This window comes from Rhinatrema bivittatum, chromosome 6 (genome assembly GCF_901001135.1).
Source record: "Rhinatrema bivittatum chromosome 6, aRhiBiv1.1, whole genome shotgun sequence".
Classification (NCBI taxonomy): Eukaryota; Metazoa; Chordata; class Amphibia; order Gymnophiona; family Rhinatrematidae; genus Rhinatrema; species Rhinatrema bivittatum.
In genome coordinates, this window is record NC_042620.1 from 66,301,943 (window position 1) to 66,314,798 (window position 12,856).

The following is a 12,856-nucleotide window of genomic DNA, read 5'->3' on the forward strand; positions in this document are numbered from 1 at the left end:
CCAATCCTCATTAACTCACACTTTTTCTCTCTTTCCTATATCTTTGACCACCACTTTTTATCCCCTACAGGGATGACACCAGCAATTTTCCCCTTTGTATCTGCCTGACCCCAGTACTCTCTTTGTTCCTATATCCTTTAAGTCATATTTCCCTGACTTATGCATCCGCTCTCTACCCTCAGTTGAGTGAGTCTCAGTTCCTGGAATTACAGCTAGAGAATGAATTGTGTGCGTTGTAGCCCCTCTCCAGTTTTTCTCCACATACTGTCTGCAGTGTCTGCTCCAGATTCACCACTCCTCTCCTGTTTCCTACACATTTACTGAAGAAGATAAGTGGCTGGTTCTATAAACAAAAGCGCTCAGGCTTTTTAATGTTTCTCCAGAAACTCAGCAATTGATACACATTCTCTGCATTCCTGAGTGAAATCTGGAGAATTTTCATGTATGGTAATGAGGTTGCATATGAAAGCCAGGCTTTTATTCTGTGTGGTAAATTTACTTATCTCCAATTTGTCCTCCTTCAACTTTTTATGGATAGATATGTATTCACTTGTTCCCTCCAGACCCAACTTGGAATGATGCAGAACTAGATGACCCTCACTATCTTTAATTCAGATTTTAGATGCATTATAAAGATGAGGCTTGAAAACAGATATATGGATCAAGATACGTAGCTGTAAAAAAAAAGTATGTAAACCTGTCAAAATAAAGACAGTTCCAAGTGTCAAAGAGAATATTGTATTAATCTCCATATTTTGGTCATCCTGAAAATTTCAGATTTTCAAAATCAACTCAACATGTTTCATTGAGCACAGATCATTGTCTACTAATTGCATAAGTATGTTGGGTGATAAGACAGTGCACCTCACATACAGCTGATTTTACCTCATCCCCTGGTGACCATCCAAAGAACTCTGAAACTCTTAGAGGTGAGATCTAGGTATTTCCAATATTTTCTCTTTGGCCAAGATGTCTACCTGAACCATCTTTAAAGTTGGAGACAGGTGAGAGGGAGTTTTCCCTTTCTCAGGCTCAAATCTTTACTGAACCTATTATAAAATGGAGTAGGAAGGAAAACCTGCCTAGGGAGGAAGGCGGATGCCATCAGGGCATGTAGATCTATTGATCTGGGGTCTAGTGGTAGCAGAAATTGGAGCTGCTGTTTGGGTACCGGAAAGGGTGTCTGGGAGAAGGGGTGACTTTTAGTGGAATGACATCATTGTTGTTCGGGAGGTGAAAAAGGGATACCCTGGAGAGGGCTGACTTCTTTATTATGTATGTGTAGAGGGTAGGAAGGTCAGAATGCAGATGCCCTCAATGGATTATGTGATTCCTGTGGGGGAAGGTAATCAGCACAATATGGGGGATCTGAAGGGAAAAAATCCTCCCTGGATGGGGATTTAAAGACTTTCAAGCCTGTTAAAAAGTTAATCTCCGGTCCAAGGCAGGTGTTAATTTTTTAGCCTTTACCAGTCTTCTAGTTCTCCCATTTTCTCCCAGTCTTCTACCTCCAGGAGAGGTGGAACAACAGTGGACCAAACTAAAAGTAACAATTACAAAAGCAACAAATCTTTAAGTTAGAAAAATAAACAAAAGTAAGAGAAATAAGAAATCAATCTGGTTTTCAAAGGAGGTGGCTGACATAATAAAAGCCAAAAAAACAAAAAACCAGCATTCAAGAATTATAAAGGATCCCGAAAAGAAGACACAGGGAAGAATATCTGATAAAACTTAGGGAGACAAAAAAAGTAATCAAGAAAGGAAAAAGTCTGGCAGAAGAAAGGATTGCCAAAGAGGTAAAGTGAGGTGGCAAAACATTCTTCAGATACAACAGAGAAAGAAGAAAGGTCCAAAGAGGTATAGTGAAATTGAAAGGTGATCAGGATCAATGTGTGGAGAGAGACGAAGAAATGGTGGAAATATTAAACAAATACTTCAGTTTGGTGTTCACTAAAGAAGACCCTGGAGAAGAACCGTCGCTAGTTAACAAGACTGTGAAAGAGGGTGGAGTAGACAAAACTCCATTTACCGAAGAGAATGTATGGGAAGAGCTTGGAAAGCTGAAAGTGGATAAAGCCATGGGGCCTGATGAGGTTCACCCAGGATACTGAGGGAGCTCAAAGATGTGCTGGTGTGTCTGCAGTGTGACCTGTTCAATAAATCCTTGGAAATGGGAGTGGTGCCGAGTGATTGGAAAAGAGTGATGATGGTCCTGCTTCACAAGAGTGGGAGCAGAGAGGAGGCTGGAAACTACAGGCCAGTTAGTCTCAGCTCAGTGGTGGGAAAATTAATGGAGACTCTGCTGAAGAAAAGGATAATGAACTATCTCCAATCCAGTGAGTTGCTCGGTCCGAGACAGCATGGATCATCAATCAGATGAATCTGATTGATTTGTTTGATTGGATAACAAGAGAATTGGGTCAGGGGGAAGAATGTTCAATGAGATTTACTTGGATTTAGGTAAAGCTTTTAATACAGTCTACATAGAAGACATGAATAAAATGAGAAGCTGGGAGTGAATGTCAAAGAACTCCAAAACTCTATCTGTCAACCAAACTGGTTGACAGATAGAAGACAGCGTGTGATGGTAAATGGAACCTGTACTGAAGAGAAAATGGTGGTAAGTGGAGTGCCACAGGGATCAGGGTTGAGAACAGTTCTGTTCAATATCTATGTGAGCGACATTGCTGAAGTGATAGAAGGTAAAATTTGTTTGCAGATGATACTAAGATCTGCAACAGAGTGGACATGCTGGAAGGAGTAGAGCAAATGAGATGAGATTTAAGGAAGCTTGAATGGTGGGTGAATATATGGCAGCTGCAGAGTCATGCATCTGAGGTGTGGTAATCCAAAAGAGTTGTATGTGATGGGGGGTGAAGGGCTGTTGTGACAATGTGATAAGCAATGTTACAAGGTGATCGCAAAATCCAGAAGAATGCTGGGCTGCATAAAGAGAGGAATAACCAGTAAGAAAAAGGAGGTGATAATCCCCTTGTACAGGTCCTTGGTGAGGCCTCACCTGGAGTAATATATTCAGTTCTGGAGACCGTATCTCAAAAGGGACAGAGACAAGATGGAGGCAGTCTGGATAAGGGCAAACAAAATGGTGGTGGGTCTCCATCAAATGACTTATGAAGAAAGGTTGAAGGTCCTAAATATGTACACCCTGGAGGAGAGGAGGTGTAGGGGAGATATGATACAAACCTTTAGATACCTGAAAGTTTTGAATGATGCACAATCATCGGCAAACCTTTTCAGTTGGAAATAAATCAGTAGAACTAAGGGTCACAAAATGAAACTACAGGAAGGACAACTCAGAACCAACGTCAAGAAATATTTCTTTACAAAAAGGGTGGTGGATACCTGGAATGCCCAGGAGATGGTGAAGACAAAAACAGTCAAAGATTTCAAAGGGGCATGGGATAAACACTGTGGATCCCTTAAGGCTAGAAGATGGGATTGAAGAAAATAGTGCATGGGGGTAACTTGCTGGTGTGGTGGTTACTACCCTTACCCCTTACCTTATTTAGACTGTGCAGAGATCCCTATACAGCAGCCCAACATCCAAGATGGTGCCTGATGATGCAGGTGCCTATATTTGGACCTTTTGCAGACTGAATCTTTTCTTCCATATACCTAGTTGGCGTCCTGATGACGCAGATTTCTACACATAGACTGTTTTTACCAATCGGTCCATGGTTTCGGCGGGCCTATACATTTTAAATGCCAGTGTTTTTTGACCATAAGTCTTTATTTGAATTGTTTGGAGACCCCTACATATCAGCTCAATATCTAAGATGGCGCCTGATGACGTAGGTGCCCATATTTGGATCTTCTGCTACCCGAACATCTTTGCGTACAAACCAAGATGGTGTCCCTATGACGCAGATATCCATATATGGACTTGTTAATCAATCGATCCGCAGTTTTGGCGGGCCCTAGCACTTTAAATGCCAGCGTTTTCTGACCATTCTGCTGTTGCTGATAGACTGTACGCAGTGGAGCCGCAGACTGTTTTTCAACATCACATAAGTGAGTGCTAAATATCTTCTGGTATCTATCATCATAGTAATGCCAATATGATCACACTCTTTATTCCTTTTGTACATTATCTCTCATAGCGCAACTTGAGATGTTTGTCCCAGTGACATAAAGGCACCACATAAATGTAAGTTTGTCTCCAATACCGGCGCCATTCATTTAGACTATGTATGTGGGTTATTTTGTACACTTTTCTATTTTTGAACTTACAGCATCCGTACCAGCAAGAACCTCATCCGACTCCCTGAAGAAGGAGATTTCTCTGAAACACCGAGTGTCGGACATTGTCGGATACCCTTACCTAGCCGGTCTTCCAACTAAACTGGTGGACTTCATTTATGGACTTTACCAGCATAAATTGAACTGGAAGGTTCATATCATACTGCGCAAGATAAGTGTACTTTTTGTGTTAGCTCCAGACTCGGGAGCAACCCATGAAACATCTCTTAGTGACCAATGATTAAAAAAACATCCACTACTGAAAGCTCTGCTCTGAGCCTGTAGCTTTCGTAGTCTGTACCCCTGCAGGCGCGATATATGAGGTCACATAGAGAAATATAAAAAAAATTTTTAACCCACTACACGCACACCTAGGATTTTTATATTGTTAATACAATTCTAACATTGCTCTCTGCTTCAATGGCAAGAGATAATGGGGAATTGGACACAACCAGCAACCAGCAAGGGCCCTGACTTTGACAGTCTGGGAAACTGATAATTATATAGGTGGCTTGTATGGCCAGCAGTTACTACCATAAGCTTTCTGGGCAGACTGGATGGACATTTGTCCTTTTCTGCTGTCATTTCTATGTTTCTATGTGACAAGGATGCTGCTCAAATCCTGTTAGCCCAAAATAACCACATTATGGAAAAACTTACAGAACCAGTGTCCTTTATTTTTTTCCTTAGTCTACTACTTGACAGATAACAACACAGTTCCTTCCTTGAAATAGTACCATTCCATAACTGTACAGCAGGTGTTTTATAGAATGCTATAAAATAACATTATACTCCATTTAAAACTGCAACCTGCCACTATATAAACTAGGACAAACTAAAGGCCCCTATCAGTTTTGTAGATCTATGCCCACACAGAGAGGTAACCCTAGGCTTACCATGATCTTCTTCCGACTGCCTCCTCCCCATTCCATTGGCTGCTCTGCCACTCTTGTAGACTCCTGATCCTTGCAGGCTCCACCTGGCAGCTCTTTAATTCTCTGATCATTGACTGCCTCTTTCCAACTTTTCTGAAGGACTTATTTCTGCTTAAATTGCACCCTAGTTGGCCATGCCTGTTTCCATGGCTCATGTCCCATTTGAACTACATTACCCATCAAGTCCTGGCTATAGTATCATCATTTCCTCTTTCCCTTTCATTTTTGTCTTTGCATGGGACCTCTATTTCCCTGATGAGCTAACTATACCCTTTCTCTGTTCTGCTCCCATCTGGATACAGTTCTAACTATTATAAAAACTTAACAAATATCATGCCGGGATGCTAGTGAGCACTAAAAAATGAGGGCAGCCTAATCTATCAGCTTCTCAAGACTCCCACTAATTTAATATTATTGCAGTTGTCTATCCTACCTTTTTTGCCTGAATGTTTCTTCATTTGGTGAGTAAAGATGTCAGGACCTAAAATGGGGAAGATTGAGGTGGCCTTCACTCTGGCAACAGGAACAAAACGTTCCAAACTCAATCCTCCTACTCTGGAGAAACAACCCCCTGCAAAAACAACAGTGCCGACAATTTTAAAGTATTATTCACTATAATGACTAGATATGTTTCCTGGGTGGTAGCTACTAATATGGAACCCAACATCAAGTAACTACAGCAAGGGTTATTTTTCCCTATATGCAACACCTTGCACTTGTCCACATTAAATTTCATCTGCCATTTGGATGACAAGTCTTCCAGTCTTGCATGGTCTTCCTGTAATGTATCACAATCCACTTGTGATTTAACTACTCTGAATAATTTTGCATCATCCGCAAATTTGATAACCTCTCTCATCGTATTGCTTTCCAGAAAAGCACCGGTCCAAGTACAGATCCCTAAGGCACTCCACTGTTTACCCTTTTCCACTGAGCAAATTGACCATTTAATCCTACTCTCTGTTTCCTGTCTTTTAACCAGTTTGTAATCCACGAAAGGATATCGCCTCCTATCCCATGGTGAAGGTGAAATAGAGTTCGGAGTGGGATTTCTGAAAAAGTGGGCTGGCTTCATGAAGCCGTAACACACAATATCGCACAGTTTTAACGGTGAAAATAACTACACCTTTTTCAATTGTGTTAAGCTGTGCAATATGCCCATATTGCAATTAGCTATTTTTTTGCAAATTCTGTTTTGGGCATTTTTAGGCTGGGGAAGGAACAGAGATGTGGGAAGAGGGCAGGAGAGGAGAGAGAGAAAGAGAGAAAGCCTCTGGGATAACATCATAGTAAGCAGCTTTTTATGCTACTATAGGAGGCCCACCTAGTAACTTGAGGTGAGGTTTAGGTGGTAGTGTAGGGGTTTGGGCCCACCTTTACATGCAGAGTGAGATTATGAACAAAACAGTACACTCTTATGAAGATTTGATGTCATTCGAATCACACAAAGATGAGATTTGTACAATGTTCTATCAGCCTAGCTTGATTTACCTAGGTAGAGAGTCCATGAAGTTAGGGATAGAGAACATTGCGATAAGTAGGAAATTAACGTAAAACACACCCCATTTTCTACCGCATGCAATATTTACAGTGATTTGAGAAATCTAGCTATAAATAAGAGGGTGACTTGTATGGTACAGCAGATGCTACCATAAACTTGTTGAGCAGACTGGATGGACTGTTTGGTCCTTTTCTGCCATCATTTTCTGTGTTTCAGTGTAACATCCCTGTTCAGCTTATTACCATTGAAAGTACTTCAGATATGGTAACTGAGAAAATCAGATTATGGTTCCTAGAAAGGAAGATTTACTATTGACTAAGCTCTAAATTGAATGTTGTATTACATGCTATTCTGTTGGAGATACATCAGGTTCACAGTTAAGAATAGCTTCTTTTGTTCAATCATTTTACATAGCTGTTACCAACTGATCACAAACCATTTTCTTTCTGTCAGACCGTATAACTTTTCCACTCTTTGTCTCAGTTCCCAAGAGAATACTGTCTGAATTAATGGTTAGTTTTAAATATAACTGGAATCCTCACCTCTACTGCTTCAACTTAGGAGTCTTTGTGAATGGCTAAAATATAAGAAAATATTTTTAATGCTGTATAACTAAAGCAGCATTCCTTAATAATAATGTTTTGAAAATTTAAGTGTTGAAAATCAAGAATAAGAAATAATAATATCATATTTCCTATTTCAATTTCCATTAAACACGGGAATCATGAATGAGGCAGAAACAAATTCACAATAAACATTTATTAAATTAGTGCTAATAGTCAACTAATAACTTCTTCTGTGGTTGATTATCTTTTTAAGTATCTGCAACAATGTTTAGTTTCCAGAACTGAACAGATGTTCACACTGGGCTTCAGTCAATCACCCAAATCAGGATTTAGAAACAGTTCCAGCAGAAACTTACTTGCCAACTTTGGCAAATAAAAATAATCATATCTTCTGTCAATAAAATAGCACAAAAATGAATTCCCTTTATGTGGATTTTTAGCATAGCCCCTTCTGTATATTGCATATTATTTTAGCAACTTTCTTTATCATATACATGACTCTTATTATCTTATCCCTTTGCTCTCATGAACTTATCAGCATCAACAATTCAGCAAAGAAAATATGTTAAGCAAGCTTATGCTTAGTTGTCACCAGAAACTAAGGGCAAGAAGTGAAAAACACTTGCCCGCACTGCAATCATTATGCTGCCCCATTTAAATACTCCCAAAGTATTTACAGGGCAAAGACCCATAGGAATAAATAAGAAAAGAAAAAAAGAAAGAAAGGAAAATAGATATAATTCATTCCTGGTTGAAGAAATGATGTCATAATTAGTAGAGACAAAAGATCGTGTTGTGCAGTAATAATGAAAAGCTCACATATGCAGAATAAAATAAATGTTAAAAAAACCATAACTTACTATCTCTTCTGTACACCTTGTCATTCCTATGCTTCCATATCAGTACTGCACATTGAGGAGGAACAATCTTTTCACAAACCATATATATCTGCTTGTTACAGCTATAAAACTTCAATTTGTACGTCACCCCTCTTAAGATAGGATTCCTTAATGGTTTAGAACTGTCTAAACAAAGCAAACTAGCACAAGTAGGGAACCAAGGAATGAGAAAAAGATGTTAATTTATCTTACACAACAAAGCCATTCTTAATCTTCAATAGTTTATAACACCATTATATTGGAGAGTCATACTATGAACTGGACAACTACAACACAAACACAAACTGCATTCCATATCACATCAACTAGCCATGGGCACCAATCCAATCAACATGACTTTTAAACTCACTTTTGTAAACTCAGTTAAAGTACTGACTCAAAACCCAATTTCACTCCATAGAGTCTACTTTCTGTTCTGGGAAGACAGTGATGACAGATGCATATGTGTTAAGGTGCATGAGGCAATCTCAGAAAACTTTGCATACTAAGAGCAGGACAAAAAGTCTGCAGTGATTCATTTGGGAAAAGGAGCTTAAAAAAAAAGTTGAATTTTTATTTTTAAAATTGTTTTATGAACATGTTTACTTATGAATAAATTCTTGTTTGTTTGTGGTTATTTCATGAATATCTGTTGTTTATGCCAGATTAGATATGAATAATAACTGTATATTGATGCAAATCACCAAGTATAATGAAAATACATTGGTGAGGATGATCATGATGCACAACAATGATAAGACCTCAGGATTTTTAACTTCTTCTTTCACATATGTATTTAATAAGCCAAAGGTTTGATTGTTATTGACTTGGCTTAAAGAATAAAAGATAATCTAGTTAGCTTCTTTTTTTTTTTTTAATTTACTCTTTATTAAGCTTTTCACATCATACTTATAGCAATGATGACTGGTAAAGTATCATTATCAAAGAAATAACAATATAAGGAAAACAACAATGATACAAAAGATAATCATACACAAGCCCAAATATGGGGGGATACTTAGGTAATATATATCTGAAAATATAAAGAAAATTTACTGTGCCGAGACTACCATGTTACATCCTTCACGCAGGATTTCTCTTATCATTAAGAAACCTCTCAAGATTTACAGAGTCAAGAAAAATACATTTATTATTCTGAAATGAAATAACACATTTGCAAGGAAATTTCAAACAAAAAAAATGCTCCTATATCTAATACTCCAGATTTCAAGGATAGAAACTGTGTTCGTCTCAGTTGAGTTTCCCTCAAAACATCTGGGAATATCTGTATCTTCTGGCACAAAAATTTAACTCCTTATACTTAAAGTATTGACAGAAGATTATCTTTTTATCTGATTCTAATACGAACGTGACCACAAAAGTTGCCCTAATTTGTATTTCTTCATTTTGCAAAAAGGAAGAAATATTTGGGCTATTAATAGGTGTCAAAACATCAAAAGACCCCTCCTCTCTATTTACCATACTTTTCTTATTAGGCATAGAATAAGAATTTGAAATCAAGAATATTTTGTCATTTGTAAATTGCAAATTCTTAATTACATATTTCTTAAATAACTCAATTTCTGAAAGGAATCCAGTTACCGGGAAATTCAAAAGTCATAGTTGTTAGATTGTAAACAATTTTCCAAAGCTTCATATTTTTGATGAATAATTAATGGATCTTTAATAGAGGAAACATATGTTTGCTGCAAGCTGGCTATTGCCCCAGATTGCAGTTTAACCTCGTTTTCCAATCTTAAAGATCTCCTCTCCAGATCTAGACATTTAAGAGATGCTTTTTCTGTATATAAAGATAACTGTTTTACAGAATTTGTTAAAACACTATCTATCCTGGTAATTACTCTCCAAATGTCCTTAAGTGACACTTCCATCGGTTCTCCTTGTGCTTCCACTACAGAATCATCCTTTACACAATCAAAGATCACAGGTTGTGGAATACGATGAGGAGTAACTTCTCATGAAAACTCAATATCTGAGTTCCTTTGCTCCCCAGCTGGAAGAATGTCATTAGTAACATAAGTTGATATTCATTGAAAGTTTTGAGTACCATTATTGCCCATCCCATTTGAGATATTTTGAGAAACATTCAAATCAAGTATAGAAACACCCATCGCTGCCTGTGGCATGGTGGTGGAGAACGCGTTTCTGGTGATAATGAAATCCTAGCTAATTCCATACTCAATTCCTACAGTGTTGAATTAGCTCTTACCACTTGTATGTCCATTGGACCTGAAGTTGGATTTGATGTTGCCGCAGTTGTAACTATCTTCCCCTTCCTTTTCCTTCCCATAATAATACCAGAAGGAAAAAATGTAGAAGGGGCGTGCCTCTTTGGCATGAGGCTTCGGCATGCCAGTGGTGGCGCACTGCAGCACCCCTGCTTTTCAGGTCCTCAGGGTCCTCTGGGGTAAGATGTCTCTCCAAGTGCCCACGTTGGAATCAGAAGCCTCCTTGTCCTGGCACAGGTACTCTCGGGTTCCCCCTCTCTCACTGCACATGCCTGCTTTTCAGGTCCTCTGGGTCCTCTGGGGCAAGGTATCTCTCCAAGTACCCACATTGGAATCGGAAACCTCCTCGTCCCGGCCCAGGTACTCTCGGGTTCCCCCTCTCCCACTGCAGCATGCCTGCTTTTCAGGTCCTCAGGTCCTCTGGGGCAAGGTGTCTCTCCAAGTGCCCATGTTGGAATCGTAAACCTCCTCATCCCAGCACAGGTACTCTCCAGTTCCCCCTCACTCACTGCAGAACGCTTGCTTTTCAGGTCCTCGGGGTCATCTGGGGCAAGGTGTCTCTCCAAGTGCCCACATTGGAATCGGAAAACTCCTCGTCCCATCACAGGTACTCTCGGGTTCCCCCAATCTATTTAGCTTCTTAACTTGGCCACATCAAATGCAGATGACTCAAAATTGTTCAAAGTTGTTAAATCACAAGAGGATTGTAAGAAATTTCAAGAGGGACATTGCAAAACTGGGAGACTGGGCATGCAAATGGCAAATGAAATTTAATGTGGAAAAGTGCAAAGTGATGCACTTAGGGAAGAGTAATCCAAATTATAGCTACTTAATGCAAGGTTCCACATTATGAGTCACCACACAGGAAAAGTATCAAGGTGTCATTGTTGAAAATCTTCTGCTCAGTATGCAGTATCAGCCAAGAAAGCAAATAGAATGCTAGGGATTATTAGGTAAAAAATGTAGAATAAAACAGAAAATATCATAATGCCTCCATGGCTCCATGGTGTGACCTCATCTTGAGTATTTTCTGTAGTTCTGGTCACCACATTTCAAGAAAGATATAGCAGAATTAGAAAAGGTACATAGAAGGACAACCAAGATGATAAAGGGGATGGAACGATTCCCCTATGAGAAAAGGCTAAAAAGGTTAGGACTCTTCAGCTTAGAGAAGAGAAGGCTGAGGGGAGATATGATAGAGGTCTATAAAATAATGAGTGGAATAGAACTAGTAAACGTTAGTCAGTTGTTTTCTCTTTTGAAAAGTACAAAGACCAGGGGATACACAACGAAGTTACTAGGTAATACATTTAAAACTAATAAGAGAAAATATTTTTTTACTCAGCACATAATTAAGCTCTGGAATTCATTGCTAGATGATGTAGTGAAAGCTATTAGCATACTTGTGTTTAAAAAAGGATTGGACAAGTTCCTGGAGAGAAGGTCCATTATTAAGGTAAATTGCAGAAATCCACTGCTTAGTCTTGGGATAAGCAGCTTGGAACTGTTACCCGTTAAGATCTTGCTAGGTACATGTGACCTGGCTTGGCCATGTTGGAAACATACCCAGTATGGCAAGTTTTATGTCTTGAAAATAGTGTCTGATTTAGAAGAATATTTTAGCAATGTGTTTCATGATGGTTGAAAGTTCCTTTAGTACTTAAAAATGTAGAAAAGTCTGTATTCATAAAAATCACTTGTGACATTTTTGCTAAAAGAAAGATCACTGGGATTCAAGTGATAGTGAGACTATAATTGAGAGACAATTGAGAGAGCAGAAACAGTGATAGGGATGAGTATGAAACTGAGGAGATTGCTAGTATTACTCATGCTGATGACTCTCTTCTGATAGATGAAAGTCTCTAAATTCTTATTTCAGGAAGTCCTCAAACTTAGGTACAATTGGCAATGGTTCCTGAAAACCCCATCTTAAGTTGAAACATAACTTGAAACCAATTGTCTCTTAAGAACAATACAATGAATAGAGATTGTTCCCACACTATGGCCTATTTTTACCAAAATAACTTGGAATTTAGCAATATGTAGTACTATATGTATTTATTTAGATTTTTATATTCCACTTTTTGGCACTTCAAAGTGTACATCAAAGTGGATTACATTCAGGTACTATAACGTCAAAGCAGATTACATTCCAGTATTATAACAAGTAGGGATGTGAATCGTGTGCCCGATCGTTTTAACAATCGGGATCGGCTGGGAGGGGGGGGAAATCTGATCGTTAGAGATGTGCATTGGGATCAATTCACATCTCTAACATCACATCACATTTATGACATTCCGATTCCAATTCACATCACTCATTTTTTTTAGTGAGGCCCGCGCCGATAAAAAAAAAACCCCACCCGACCCTTTAAAATTACCCTCACAATGTCACAGGGGCCGACCGTCGGCCTCTATGACATAGTGAGGGCAAAGGTAGCGCCGGCGCCATTTTGAATACTGGCAA

General features: G+C 38.9%; 1 long non-coding RNA gene across 1 annotated transcript in view; it reads right to left on the reverse strand.

Moving 5' to 3' along the window:
* The window catches only part of LOC115093199, a 92,354-nt gene extending 84,139 nt beyond the window's left edge, over positions 1 to 8,215 (reverse strand). The window contains exon 1 of the long non-coding RNA XR_003857214.1: positions 8,123 to 8,215. This is a non-coding gene — a long non-coding RNA (uncharacterized LOC115093199). The remainder of the gene's footprint in view (positions 1 to 8,122) is intronic.
* Positions 8,216 to 12,856: the final 4,641 nt, after the last annotated feature.